At 40.2% G+C, this 13,597-nt stretch overlaps 1 protein-coding gene across 1 annotated transcript in view; it reads left to right on the top strand.

Annotated features, from left to right (window-relative positions):
• The first annotated feature begins 5,723 nt into the window (after positions 1 to 5,723).
• The window catches only part of Pcif1 (Phosphorylated CTD-interacting factor 1), an 80,621-nt gene continuing 72,747 nt past the window's right edge, over positions 5,724 to 13,597 (top strand). Inside the window, exons 1-2 of the mRNA XM_071663724.1 lie at positions 5,724 to 5,814; positions 13,299 to 13,404. The gene's annotated coding sequence lies outside the window, so the exon portion shown is untranslated. The remainder of the gene's footprint in view (positions 5,815 to 13,298; positions 13,405 to 13,597) is intronic.

Below are 13,597 nucleotides of genomic sequence, written 5' to 3'. Positions count from 1 at the left end.
ACCAGTCTCTTAACACAAGAAACTGTTTTCATCTCTAATCCTTGGCACTATAGGTACAAAATCTCACACTCAATTGGTTCATCAGACCACAATCTTGTAACTTTTTTGCTTTTCTTTAGCATTTGCCCCTTTACAAGAGACATCATGTTGTCTAGGGCATATAAAGTGGTCAGGGGCAACCATGGAATAGTCTTTTGCAAATGTATCTTTAAACCATGTCAGGTCAAAGAACATGCCTTCATACCCTGCAGATTCAAGGCATTCTCCTATGACTGCTATTACTTGTCTGACTCAGCTGCCAATGAGTGGGAGGTTTCAGGTGGTAGTGTAATGTCCCTCTCAATACCCCAGCTAACTCGAGGAATATCCCAGTCCCTATCCAGGGAGCAGTCTCTTAGGTGGTGCTCATAACCATCTTACACCCATGTTAGCAATGTTGGTCTTACTATCTGTTTGTAGAAGTAGTGAGTAGGAACATTAGGCTGGAGTAGTAGGTAGAAGTAGTTAATAGAAATATTAGGCTGGACTATTAGGTAAAGTAGTCAGAACATCAGGTAGGAACCTCTGCAAACCCTGTGCTAGTGTTGCCCTCCGATAGTGGCCTGAGATATCTTGTTCAACTGTAAGTATATTGAGAAGTGGGATGACCTTTCTGATTTCAGCGAAAGGTCTTCCTGGTCTGTAGCCAGAAATACCATAGAATTTCTGTGGATCTACTTCATATTTTTCCTTACTGATGTTACGCCAAATTTTCCTGATGAGAAAATCACATCTTTTATTCTGTTGTAGATGATTCTGACTCCTTTTATCTCTTGATGCACCTCTTACATATTCTCTTTTCTTTCCTATACCTCCATTCATAGTCTGAGAAGCATTACCATCTTTGCTCATGAGCAGAGTGAATGAGCTTGCAGCATACCTCTTCAGGTTATGTAGAAATGTGCTTCTGAGCATTAGCTTATGCTTGCCCTTCTGTTTTGAGTTATGAAAAAAAAAAAAAAATTGGATTGGAAAAAATAATTAGTACAGCCCTCTCAACAAAGGAGACTGTTCCAATCCTTCCAACTATTGTTGAATGATTTGACTTTGACTATATCCAGTCTCTGTATTTCTCCTGAACTCCAGTTTCCAATAGTATATAGACTTGCAGTCTTCCTTGTAATTACTAGCATAGGTTTTGCGAAGGTAGATCATCAGGAAATATCCTTTCTTAAGATGCCAATGTTTGATCATCCTCTCCAAAAGACCTTGTAAATCTGTCATGGCTAACAATATTTTGAAAACTTTTCATATAGATTCTCTTCCTTTGGCTTTCCTCCTTCACTTTCAAGATGAGCCATTTATGTTGCTGATGTATTAGTCTTTCCTGTCTTTATTGAGAGTGATGTCCTTCAGGGTTCTGTCCCATTTCCTACTCTCTTCCTCATTTTATCATCAACCTTATTTCTTCAATTTCATCATTAACCTTATTTCTTCAGTTTTATCATCAACCTTATCTCTTCGACAGATGACTCAATTTGCTTATACACAAATAATTCATCCCCCTGTTTCTTCACTTCACTCAAACCTCCATCATCTTTAGCTTGATCTGAAGTATGTCTTTTCTTATCACCTATTATTATGAATTATAGGGCACCAGACGGAACCAGCTCCACCATACCACAGCAGTATAATCCACCAGACAGAATCTTGAGCCCCACCATAATGCAGCATTATACTGCACCAGACAGAATCTTGAACTCCACCATGCTGCAACATTATACTGCACTAGACAGAATCTTGAGACCCACCATACTGCAGCATCATATCGCACCAAACAATCTTGAGCCCCACCATGCTGCAGCATTAAACTGCAGACAAAATCTTGAACCCCACCATGTTGCAACACTATGCTGCACTGGACAATGTTGAGCCCCACCATACTGCAGCATTATACTGCACCAGACAATCTTGAGCCCCACAATGCTGCAGCATTATACTGCACCAGGCAGAATCTTGAATCCCACCATGCTACAACATTATACTGCACTAGACAGAATCTTGAGACCCACCATACTGCAGCATTATACTACACCAGACAATCTTGAGCACCATCATGTTGTAGCATTATACTGCACCAGACAGAATTTTGAGCTTTATGATAATGCAGCTTTATACTGCACCACACAGAATCTTGAATCCCACCATAATGCAGAATTATACTGCACAAGACAGAATCTTGAATCCCACCTTACTGCAACAGACAATCTTGAATCCCACCATATTGCAGCATTATACTGCACCAGACAATCTTGAGCTCCACCATATTGCAGCATTATACTGCACCAGACAGAATCTTGAATCCCACCATACTGCAGCATTATACTGCACCAGACAATCTTGAGCCCCACCATACTGCAGCATTATACTACACCAGACAATCTTGAGCCCCACAATGCTGCAGCATTATACTGCACCAGACAATCTTGAGCCCCACAATGCTGCAGCATTATATTGCACCAGACAGAATCTTGAATCCCACCATATTGCAGCATTATACTGCACAGGACTGAATCTTGAGACCCACCATACTGCAGCATTATACTGCACTTGACAGAATCTTGACCCCACCATCCTGCACTTGACAGAATCTTGAGACTCACCATACTGCAGCATTAGGCAGGACCATAATTATGCCCCACCATACTGCAGTATTATACAGCACTAGAAATAATCTTGAGCACCGTACTATAGCATTATACAAAACTAAACAGGCCCTTATGCCTCTCTATATTGCAGCATTATGCAGCAGTAGAAATAACATTGAGCCTCACCATACTGCAAAATTATATAGCACTGGACAGGACCTTGAACCTTACCATACTGCACCATTCTACAGCACCAAACAAACCTTTAGTATCATCATAGTGTAGCATTATACTGCACAAGACAGGTCCTTAAAGGAAGCCCACCATACTGAAGCATTATACAGAAACAGGCAGGACCTTAAGCCCCATCCATATGCAGCATTATACAGCAACAGACAAGACCTTTGAGCCTCACCATACTGCAGCATTATACAGCACTAAACAGGACTTTGAGACCCACCACACTGCAGACTGCAACATTTCGCAGCATCGAACAGGACCTTGAACCCCACCATAATGAAGCATTATACAGTACAAGACAAGCCTCTTAAGGAACCCCACTATACGGCGGCATTATACAGCATCACACAGGACCTTGAACCCCACCATACTGCGGCATTATACAGCATCACACAGGACCTTGAACTACACCATACTTCGGCATTATACAGCATCAGACAGGACCTTGAACCCCACCAAACTGCAGCATTATACATGACATAACCTTGTTAACACCACCACCAGACATAGCCTCACCATACTGCGGCATGATACGGCACCAGACAGGCCCTTACAGGAGCCCCACCACACAATAGCATCACTTACTTCCCAGTCCCTTCTATCTTAGGAGGCTCCTGCAGCTCTCAGGAAGCTGGCCACGTCTAACGGTTGGGATCAGAAGTCATAGAGAGTTGTGATGTGTGTGTGTGTGTGTGTGTATGCAGGGAATGCAGTGCAGTTGAGTAGTAAGTGCATACTACAGCATTGATTAGGGAAATTACCAATTTATCTATATTCGTCAACTGTTTGCCTTTTCATCATTATTCACCACAATTTGTACAGAATTCTTATGGTGTAAAAAAAAAAATAATGGGCGCCTGTCTGTCATGTCGTATCGCTGGTGGCTGATTACTTAGGTTTGATTTGTCTGCAGGAAGAGAACGAGTCTGTCGTGTGGCTAACCTGATACTTTCAGGTTTGAGTAATAAGACGACTGTGACAGCGGAGGTAGCGCTAGGAGAAAACGACAAAGGCCACGTTCGTTCACACTCAGTTTCTAGCTGTCATGTATAATGCACCGAAACCACAGCTCCCTTTCCACATCCAGGCCCCACAAAATTTTCCATGGTTTACCCCAGACACTTCACATGCCCTGGTTCAATCCATTGACAGCACGTCGACTCCGGTATACCACAATGTTCCAATTCACTCTATTTCTTGCACGCCTTTCACCCTCCTCTAGCTCAGGCCCCGATCGCTCAAAATCTTTTTCACACCATCTTTCCACCTCTAATTTGGTTTCCCACTTCCCGTTCCCTTCATCTCTGATACATTTATCCTCTGTGTCAATCTTTCCTCACTTATTCTCTCCATGTGACCAAACCATTTCAAAACACCCTCTTCTGCTCTCTCAACCACACTCATTTTATTACCACACATCTCTCTCACCCTTTCATTACTTACTTGATCAAACCACCTCACACCACATGTTGTCCTCAAGCACCCCATTTCCAACACATCCACCTTCCTGCGCACAACCCTATCTATAGCCCACGCCTCGCAACCATATAACATTGTTGGAATCACTATTCCTTCAAACATACCCATTTTTGCTTTCCGAGATTATGTTCTCTCCCACACATTCTTCAACGCTCCCAGAACTTTCGCCCCCTCCCCCACCATGTGACTCACTTCCGCTTCCATGGTTCCATCCACTGCCAAATCCACTCCCAGATATCTAAAACACTTCACTTCCTCCAGTTTTTCTCCATTCAAACTTACCTCCCAATTGACTTGTCCCTCAACCCTACTGCACCTAATAACCTTGCTCTTATTCACATTTACTCTCAACTTTCTTCTTTCACACACTTTACTAAACTCAGCCACCAGCGATATTATTATTAATATTATTATTATTATTATTATTATTATTATTATTATTATTATTATTATTATCATCATAATTATAATTATTATTATCATTACTATTATTATTTTATTACTATCATTATTATCATTATCATTACTATCATTATTACTATTATAATCATTACTATATTATCATTATTACTATCATTAACTATAATAATAATAATGATAAAAATAATAATAATAATAATAATAATAACAATGATAATAATAGCAATAATAATAATAATCATCATTATTATTATTATTTTTGTACGTAATTATTTCCAAACCAAACCGTAAATTTAATAGTTATATCAAGGACCCCGAAAACACAACGTAATGACAGAAATATCTTGAATGATAATGTAGCATTTCATCCACTGTAGTCGAAGTTAATATCAAGGTGATGAAGTCACTGTGTATTAAGTTTTTGACGTTTCAGAAACTAATGACAAAGTTTTCCATTACTTTTCCAGTCATGGACTGTTAAAACCTATGGTCGCAAAATATGTACGTCCATATTTGGTGTCTCATGGTGGAAGACAGAATGATTTGGCTGAAAGTCCGCGCCTGTGCCGTTGTTCCGAATGTAATTATGACGCTTTTCGACAACTCTGTGTTACTCAGGTGCAGAAGATTTAAATCTGCCGCTGCATGACGTCATGCGCAGAGGCTGAATCTCGACTCATCTGAGTTGTTGGATCGAACTTCTTGGTCACGTGACTCTGACATCACCAAGCACGTCCGATTTCTTCTTGCTCAATACGTTCAAGAAGTTTTGAAGACTATGGAATTATTGTTAGGAGGTAATGTTTAGAACTTTCAAAGCTAAGGCAATTATTTACTACTTTCAATAGTTTAGGATTATTTCTAGCGGCGTTTTTTTGCATGACATTCTATGTATGTATTGAAAAATAAGACAGAAGGAAGCCCAAGTCAGAGCCAGAATTGTGCCTCTGAACAAGTCTAGGGAACTGATGGCGTCTTTCCGATTGGGTGTGTGTCAAAATTTCTAACGAAATTCATGACTTAGGGGCGTTATTCTCACTCAACACACGTAAGTGTTTATGCCACTGGATTCTGTTCTACACTTAGGGTTTGGCGACAGTAAGAAAAATTAGCTTTATCGCCAAAACCCGTGGTTATCAAGGAAAATAAAATCGGCATCTGGAGTTACATTGTTTACCTTTGGACATTGGCAGAAACGGTTACGCCTATTTTTCAGTTATTCATCAATGACAGTCTCTTTTAGTGGGTTAGGAAATGTAATGTGCATTCTTTTATGACTCAGTGACTCCCTGTCAAAATCTGAAATTAAAACTGTCGCTGAAGTTTGCTAAGAAAGCTGATTTTGAAAAGCTTTGTTTATGAGGGGTACTTGTCCTGGGGCCTAAGCTAAGTTTATTTACCAACTTATAGGAAGAGTTGGTGGCTGACTTTGAATGCACAACCTTCTGACATAACGTCCATCTTAGAGAATAACCGGAGGTAATGTGGGACACAATTGTAAGGTGGGAGATAATCGTGTGGATATCAAGTCAAGGTTTTGGAAAATAAACTTCATTATAAACTTTTTGTGAAGTTCTTGATTTTCGGGAGGTTAAGATGAAATGACTTTAATGATCTTTATTAAACAGTATCTTTGTATTGAACGTTTTAACACTGAAAAAGCGGGTATGGAGAATGCATAGTTAATGATGTTTGAGCTCACCAGAGTTAAACTTTGAAAGAAATGAAATTTCATTTCATGTGGCATAACTCGAGCAGATTTCCACTGATGATAATTATGAACAGAGAAATAAAACCCATGTGAATGAGGTATTAAACAGTTTGGAGACCTTAATCTCTTGTCATCTTCCCTATTGTGTCTCTGACATCTACTTGTTGCCAGAGAAAGAAAATGTTTTTCATAGAGATAATTTTGTGATAATTCACTTTGTTTATTGTGTTATCACTTAATCATAAGAAATGTTTGTGCCTGTTTTAGGAATAGCTACCTTTAACTGTAAATTACAGATTTGAATGTATAAAGTTAATGATTATGGAAATTTAGGTTTATAGGGAAAACTTGGATGTTCCATTTTGTAGGGTAAGAGTCCAGTTTAAGTTCAGATTTCTAATAACTTAGGATATAAAGTAACTCTTATTAGTATGTTCATGTACTATTTATTGAAAACAATAAGAGTTGTAGAACATGTTGGGGAGCATTATATTTTACACATTGGCTATTTTGCCAACTAGTAAGCACCTGTGGGTCAAATAGTATTTTGTTGAAGGGTGAATTTTGTATATTTCCACTCTGTTATTAGATTTATCAACTTTTCTTATAAAAGGAAAATTTTGTCAGGTGTCAAGATATATACTAATATAAATGCATATTGGTGAAAAAATCAGTTCTAATTGCACTAAATCCACCAGGGCTGTGGGAGAGCTCATACCTATTGCTATGTTGAAGTCTAAGAAAGATTTCTGGTTTAAGTAGGCAAACTAATCAACCTTGCCCAACCCCCAACTATGAAGCTCGGCCTCCAAACTCCTAACCCGAGCCAACCTCATTCTTAACCTAGCCTACCTCACCATAACTAAGTGGCTGGAGTAAGTGTAAATAAATATCAGAAATGATCTTGAATGCAAATTGACATTTGGCCCGTGGCCAGGTCAGCAAAATAACCACAATGTATATATTGATCTACACTCTTATTTAGCAGTGGTGAGGGTTATGAACAGTAGGATATAAGTAGGGTTAATTAGTTTAAAGTGAGTGATAAACTAAAAAAAAAAAGAAAAGAACATGAAAACCTCACATAACCTCCTCTTGTAGCCAAGATGGATAGTAGAAATATTCCAAGTTCAATGTGGTCTGCTGATTGGGACCATGTGGAATGGCTGCATGTGGGAAGTTAAGACGTGTAAAGAGCCACTTGGTGTGTCATCTGAGTTTACATTTTTAAGCAGTTAATGCAATCTTCAGTCGTGGTTGTGTGGTTTATTTCAAATTACTTTTACTATCATTAATGCTACAATTTCCCTGGTATTCAAAACCCCGATTACTAGTACCCTAATGCAAGTAATTTATTAATCAAGTTCCTTATTGCTCGTTTTGGAACATGGCTACTTATGTTTTAGGTGCTTCATATGTCACTGTTATCACAGAAATACTTGCAGAATATGATGATTTGGAGCAAATGTAAAAGTAGGTGAGACACTTTGAAAATATTAACAGAACCTATAACATATTCACTTAGTACCCAAAATATTAGAGAAACATACGAACATTATATTCATACTCTGCTGGGGATTGTGCTGCCATCGGTTTGTTGACATTTGGTGCATCATTAGTGCTTATTATTAATAAGCATGACTGGTACATTTTCACTTAAAATACTGAAAAATAAGGTTAGTCTTGACTATTAGAGAAGTTACGTGAGGTTTTCATAGTCATATATATATATATATATATATATATATATATATATATATATATATATATATATATATATATTTTTTTTTTTTTTTTATACTTTGTCGCTGTCTCCCGCGTTTGCGAGGTAGCGCAAGGAAACAGACGAAAGAAATGGCCCACCCCCCCCCCCCCCCCCATACACATGTATATACATACATCCACACACGCAAATATACATACCTACACAGCTTTCCATGGTTTACCCCAGACACTTCACATGCCTTGATTCAATCCACTGACAGCACGTCAACCCCGGTATACCACATCGCTCCAATTCACTCTATTCCTTGCCCTCCTTTCACCCTCCTGCATGTTCAGGCCCCGATCACACAAAATCTTTTTCACTCCATCTTTCCACCTCCAATTTGGTCTCCCTCTTCTCCTCGTTCCCTCCACCTCGACACATATATCCTCTTGGTCAATCTTTCCTCACTCATTCTCTCCATGTGCCCAAACCACTTCAAAACACCCTCTTCTGCTCTCTCAACCACGCTCTTTTTATTTCCACACATCTCTCTTACCCTTACGTTACTCACTCGATCAAACCACCTCACACCACACATTGTCCTCAAACATCTCATTTCCAGCACATCCATCCTCCTGCGCACAACTCTATCCATAGCCCACGCCTCGCAACCATACAACATTGTTGGAACCACTATTCCTTCAAACATACCCATTTTTGCTTTCCGAGATAATGTTCTCGACTTCCACACATTCTTCAAGGCTCCCAGAATTTTCGCCCCCTCCCCCACCCTATGATCCACTTCCGCTTCCATGGTTCCATCCGCTGCCAGATCCACTCCCAGATATCTAAAACACTTCACTTCCTCCAGTTTTTCTCCATTCAAACTCACCTCCCAATTGACTTGACCCTCAACCCTACTGTACCTAATAACCTTGCTCTTATTCACATTTACTCTTAACTTTCTTCTTCCACACACTTTACCAAACTCAGTCACCAGCTTCTGCAGTTTCTCACATGAATCAGCCACCAGCGCTGTATCATCAGCGAACAACAACTGACTCACTTCCCAAGCTCTCTCATCCCCAACAGACTTCATACTTGCCCCTCTTTCCAAAACTCTTGCATTTACCTCCCTAACATATATATATGAGAAGGAGATGGAGTGAGCATTTTGAAGGTTTGTTGATTGTTAGTAGATAGAGTGGCAGATATAGGGTGTTTTGGTCGAGGTGGTGTGCGAAGTGAGAGGGTCAGGAAGAATGGTTTGGTAAACAGAGAAGAGATAGTGAAAGCTTTTTGGAAGATGAAAGCCAGCAAGGCGGTGGGTTTGGATGGTATTGCAGTGGAATTTATTAAAGAAGGGGGTGACTATATTGTTGACTGGTTGGTAAGGTTATTTAATGTATGTATGATTCATGGTGAGGTGCCTGAGGATTGGCGGAATGCTTGCATAGTGCCATTGTACAGAGGCAAAGGGGACAAAGGTGAGTGCTCAAATTACAGAGGTATAAGTTTGAGTATTCCTGGAAAATGATATGGGAGGGTATTGATTGAGAGGGTGAAGGAATGTACAGAGCATCAGATTGGGGAATAGCAGTGTGGTTTCAGAAGTGGTAGAGGATGTGTGGATCAGGTGTTTGCTTTGAAGAATGTATGTGAGAGATACTTAGAAAAGCAAATGGATTTGTATGTAGCATTTATGGATCTGGAGAAGGCATGTGATAGAGTTGATAGAGATGCTCTGTGGAAGGTATTAAGAATATACGGTGTGGGAGGCAAGTTGTTAGAAGCAGTGAAAAGTTTTTATCGAGGCTGTAAGGCATGTGTACGAGTAGGAATAGAGGAGTGATTGGTTCTCAGTGAATGTAGGTTTGCAGCAGGGGTGCATGATGTCTCCATGGTTGTTTAATTTGTTTATGGATGGGGTTGTTAGGGAGGTGAATGCAAGAGTTTTGGAAAGAGGGGCAAGTATGCAGTCTGTTGTGGATGAGAGAGCTTGGGAAGTGAGTCAGTTGTTTGCTGATGATACAGCGCTGGTGGCTGATTCATGTGAGAAACTGCAGAAGCTGGTGACTGTGTTTGGTAAAGTGTGTGAAAGAAGAAAGCTGAGATTAAATGTGAATAAGAGCAAGGTTATTAGGTACAGTAGGGTTAAGGGACAAGTCAGTTGGGAGGTAAATTTGAATGGAGAAAAACTGGAGGAAGTGAAGTATTTTAGATATCTGGGAGTGGATTTGGCAGCGGATGGAACCATGGAGGTGGAAGTGAATCATAGGGTGCGGGAGGGGACGAAAGTTATGGGAGCATCGGAAAATGTGTGGAAGTCGAGAACATTATCTTGGAAAGCAAAAATGGGAATGTTTGAAGGAATAGTGGTTCCAACAATGTTATATGGTTGCGAGGTGTGGGCTATGGATAGAGTTGTGCGCAGGAGGGTGGATGTGCTGAATATGAGATGTTTGAGGACAATGTGTGGTGTGAGGTGGTTTGATCGAGTAAGTAATGTAAGGGTAAGAGAGATGTGTGGTAATAAAAAGAGTGTTTGAGAGAGCAGAAGGTGTTTTGAAATGGTTTGGTCACATGGAGAGAATGAGTGAGGAAAGATTGACCAAGAGGATGTATGTGTCAGAGGTGGAGGGAATGAGGAGAAGTGGGAGACCAAATTGGAGGTGGAAAGATGGAGTGAAAAAGATTTTGAGTGATCGGGGCCAGAACACGCAGGAGGGTGAAAGGCGTGCAATGAATAGAGTGAACTGGAATGATGTGGCATACCAGGGTCGACGTGCTGTCAATGGATTGAATCAGGGGCATGTGAAGCGTCTAGGGTAACCATGGAAAGTTCTGTGGAGACTTGATGTGGAAAGGGAGCTGTGGTTTCGGTGCATTATACATGACAGCTAGAGACTGAGTGTGAACAAATGTGGCCTTTGTTTTCTTTTCCTAGCACTACCTTGCGCACATGCAGGGGGAGGAGGTTCTTATTTCATGTGTGGCGGGGTGGCGATGGGAATGAATAATGGCAGACAGTATGAGTTATATTTATTTATAAGTTTATTTTGCTTTGTTGCTGTCTCCCGTGTTAGCGAGGTAGCGCAAGGAAACAGACGAAAGAATGACCCAACCCACCCACATACACATGTATATACATACACGTCCACACATGCAAATATACATACCTAGACATCTCAACATATACATATATATACACATACAGACATACACATATATATATACCTGTACAAATTCATAGTCTGCCTTTATTCATTCCCATCGCCATCCTGCCACACATGAAATAACAACTCTCTCCCCCCGCATGTGCGTGACGTAGCACTAGGAAAATAAAACAAAGTATCATCCTTATTGGATAAAAAAAAAGTACAGTCTTGCTGAGAAATTTCTCACGGCATAGTGGTTTTTATTGCATGAGTGCTCCTGTTTGGAGCTAAGCCTCATAGCTACACAATCTTTTTAAAAGTGGTTTTGGATTCATAGAGATGAAATAAAGAAAAAAAATCATATTTTGCCATTCCTTCCTCAGCTAGATAGAGCCAAGAACATACAAACAATTGCCTCATTTGCCCACATCCACTTTCTGGCTTTCATGTATTATGCATCATATCTGGAGCCCATCATCCACAGCCAAGACCCAGGGACTATTCAGTGATTTGCCCTGGCCATTCATATGTCACTCCTGTATGTAGTGCCACATTGATTGAATTAATTCCATTTGACTCGCATCTCTCACTTCCTTGAATTTTCAGGGAGGTGAGAAATGTGTCAAAGCCTCTCTCTCTATTCTTCAATCTCTGTCATGGTCTCTCTCTCCCACTTGTTCCTTGTCCTTCTGATATTTAGATTCAAATACTGTCTCTCCATACATCTTCTCAACATGGTTGATTTATTTCAGAACACATACTTGTCAGCTTTTTCAAGCAGATTGCACTAACTCTCTCACATAACTTTCATTGTCATTTCTTACATGATCATTCCACTCACACCACCACATGTATCCCCAGAGTATTTCATTTTGAACACATCCACGTCTTGTGTCTTTTTCTTTCAGTGCCCAAGATTCACATCCATACAACATTGTTAGGATTACTGTACCATCAAACATGACTATATGTTTCCTAAAAGACAATGACCTCTCCTTCAAGACACTCTTTATTGCACCTTCTCACACCCTGTCTCTCACTTTATTTCCTATGGTAACATCTGTTGCCATGTCCATTCCCAGTTACCTAAAGCAATTCACTTCCTCCAGGTTCTTCCCATTCAAACTCAAACTCAGACCATCCTGTCTAACCTTCTTGCTGCACCTCATTACCTTTACCTACATTCACATTAACTCAGCTTTCTTCTATCACACACTTTCCCAGTCTCAGATAATGGCTTTTAGAGTTTCTTTCTAGAGTCTGCCACGAGAGCCAAGGCATCTTCAAAAAAGAAACTGACTCATAACCCAGATCACTTCCACCCTAACATACTGTAGACCTACCACCTGCTCCAGGACCCTCACATCCACCTCCTCCATTCTGACCATGAACAGATTAAACAGATACAGGTGTATCATTATTAATGAGAGGAAAGGAGTTTACTGTAGTCTTATTAAGGACCTCCTGGCTCCAAAGAAGTCCTTCATCTTCATGTTTTTGCTTGGATGCAGCCTTCAAGCTGCTAGGATCATTGTAAATAGGGTCTTGGAGTATTATAATGATAATGATAATAGAACCCACCCAACTAAACCCCTCTGTAACCAGCTACAAACTCCTAAGTAGAAATACTTCAAACTTCAGCAGCCTGTGCTTACAGGTCATTCTTATCCCAATTAACATAACAGTGACAAAACATATACACACACAGTAATAAGCATGAAACAACCTCTCTCTCAACCCCGACTTTATGAATTCCATTTCATCGGACATACACTTACCTGAAAGTGCATTTCTGAGGCATGTAAGAGTTATACTTTCTTGTCATCATTCTGGACACCACCCATCTCTTCAATATTAAAAACACCAATTCACCATGTTACTCATGCTCGGCATACCTCTCATAACAATATGTCACAGGCTTTATAGCTTATTGAAGAAGCAATGGATAATTTCAGTGAGGATGATCCACGAGGAGACCGCAGTTCCCAAGTTGATGGGCTGATAGCCATTCGCCCCTTCACCTTAACCCACTTCTATAAGCAAGATTCTTGACGGTATCTGGTAAGTGTTACTTTTTAATATGCATTACACATGACTGAGTGTGAATGAATGTGGCCTTTATTGTATTTTCCTAGTGCTACCTCGTGTGTGCGTGGGGGGAAGGGGGTGCCATTTCATGTGTGGCGGGGTGGCGACGGGAATGAATGAAGGCAGCAAGTATGAATATATACATATGTATATATGTATATATCTC

This window comes from Panulirus ornatus, chromosome 7, assembly GCF_036320965.1.
Source record: "Panulirus ornatus isolate Po-2019 chromosome 7, ASM3632096v1, whole genome shotgun sequence".
NCBI lineage: Eukaryota > Metazoa > Arthropoda > Malacostraca > Decapoda > Palinuridae > Panulirus > Panulirus ornatus.
Note: the sequence above shows the minus strand (reverse complement) of the source record. Positions and strands in the feature narration are given on the sequence as shown.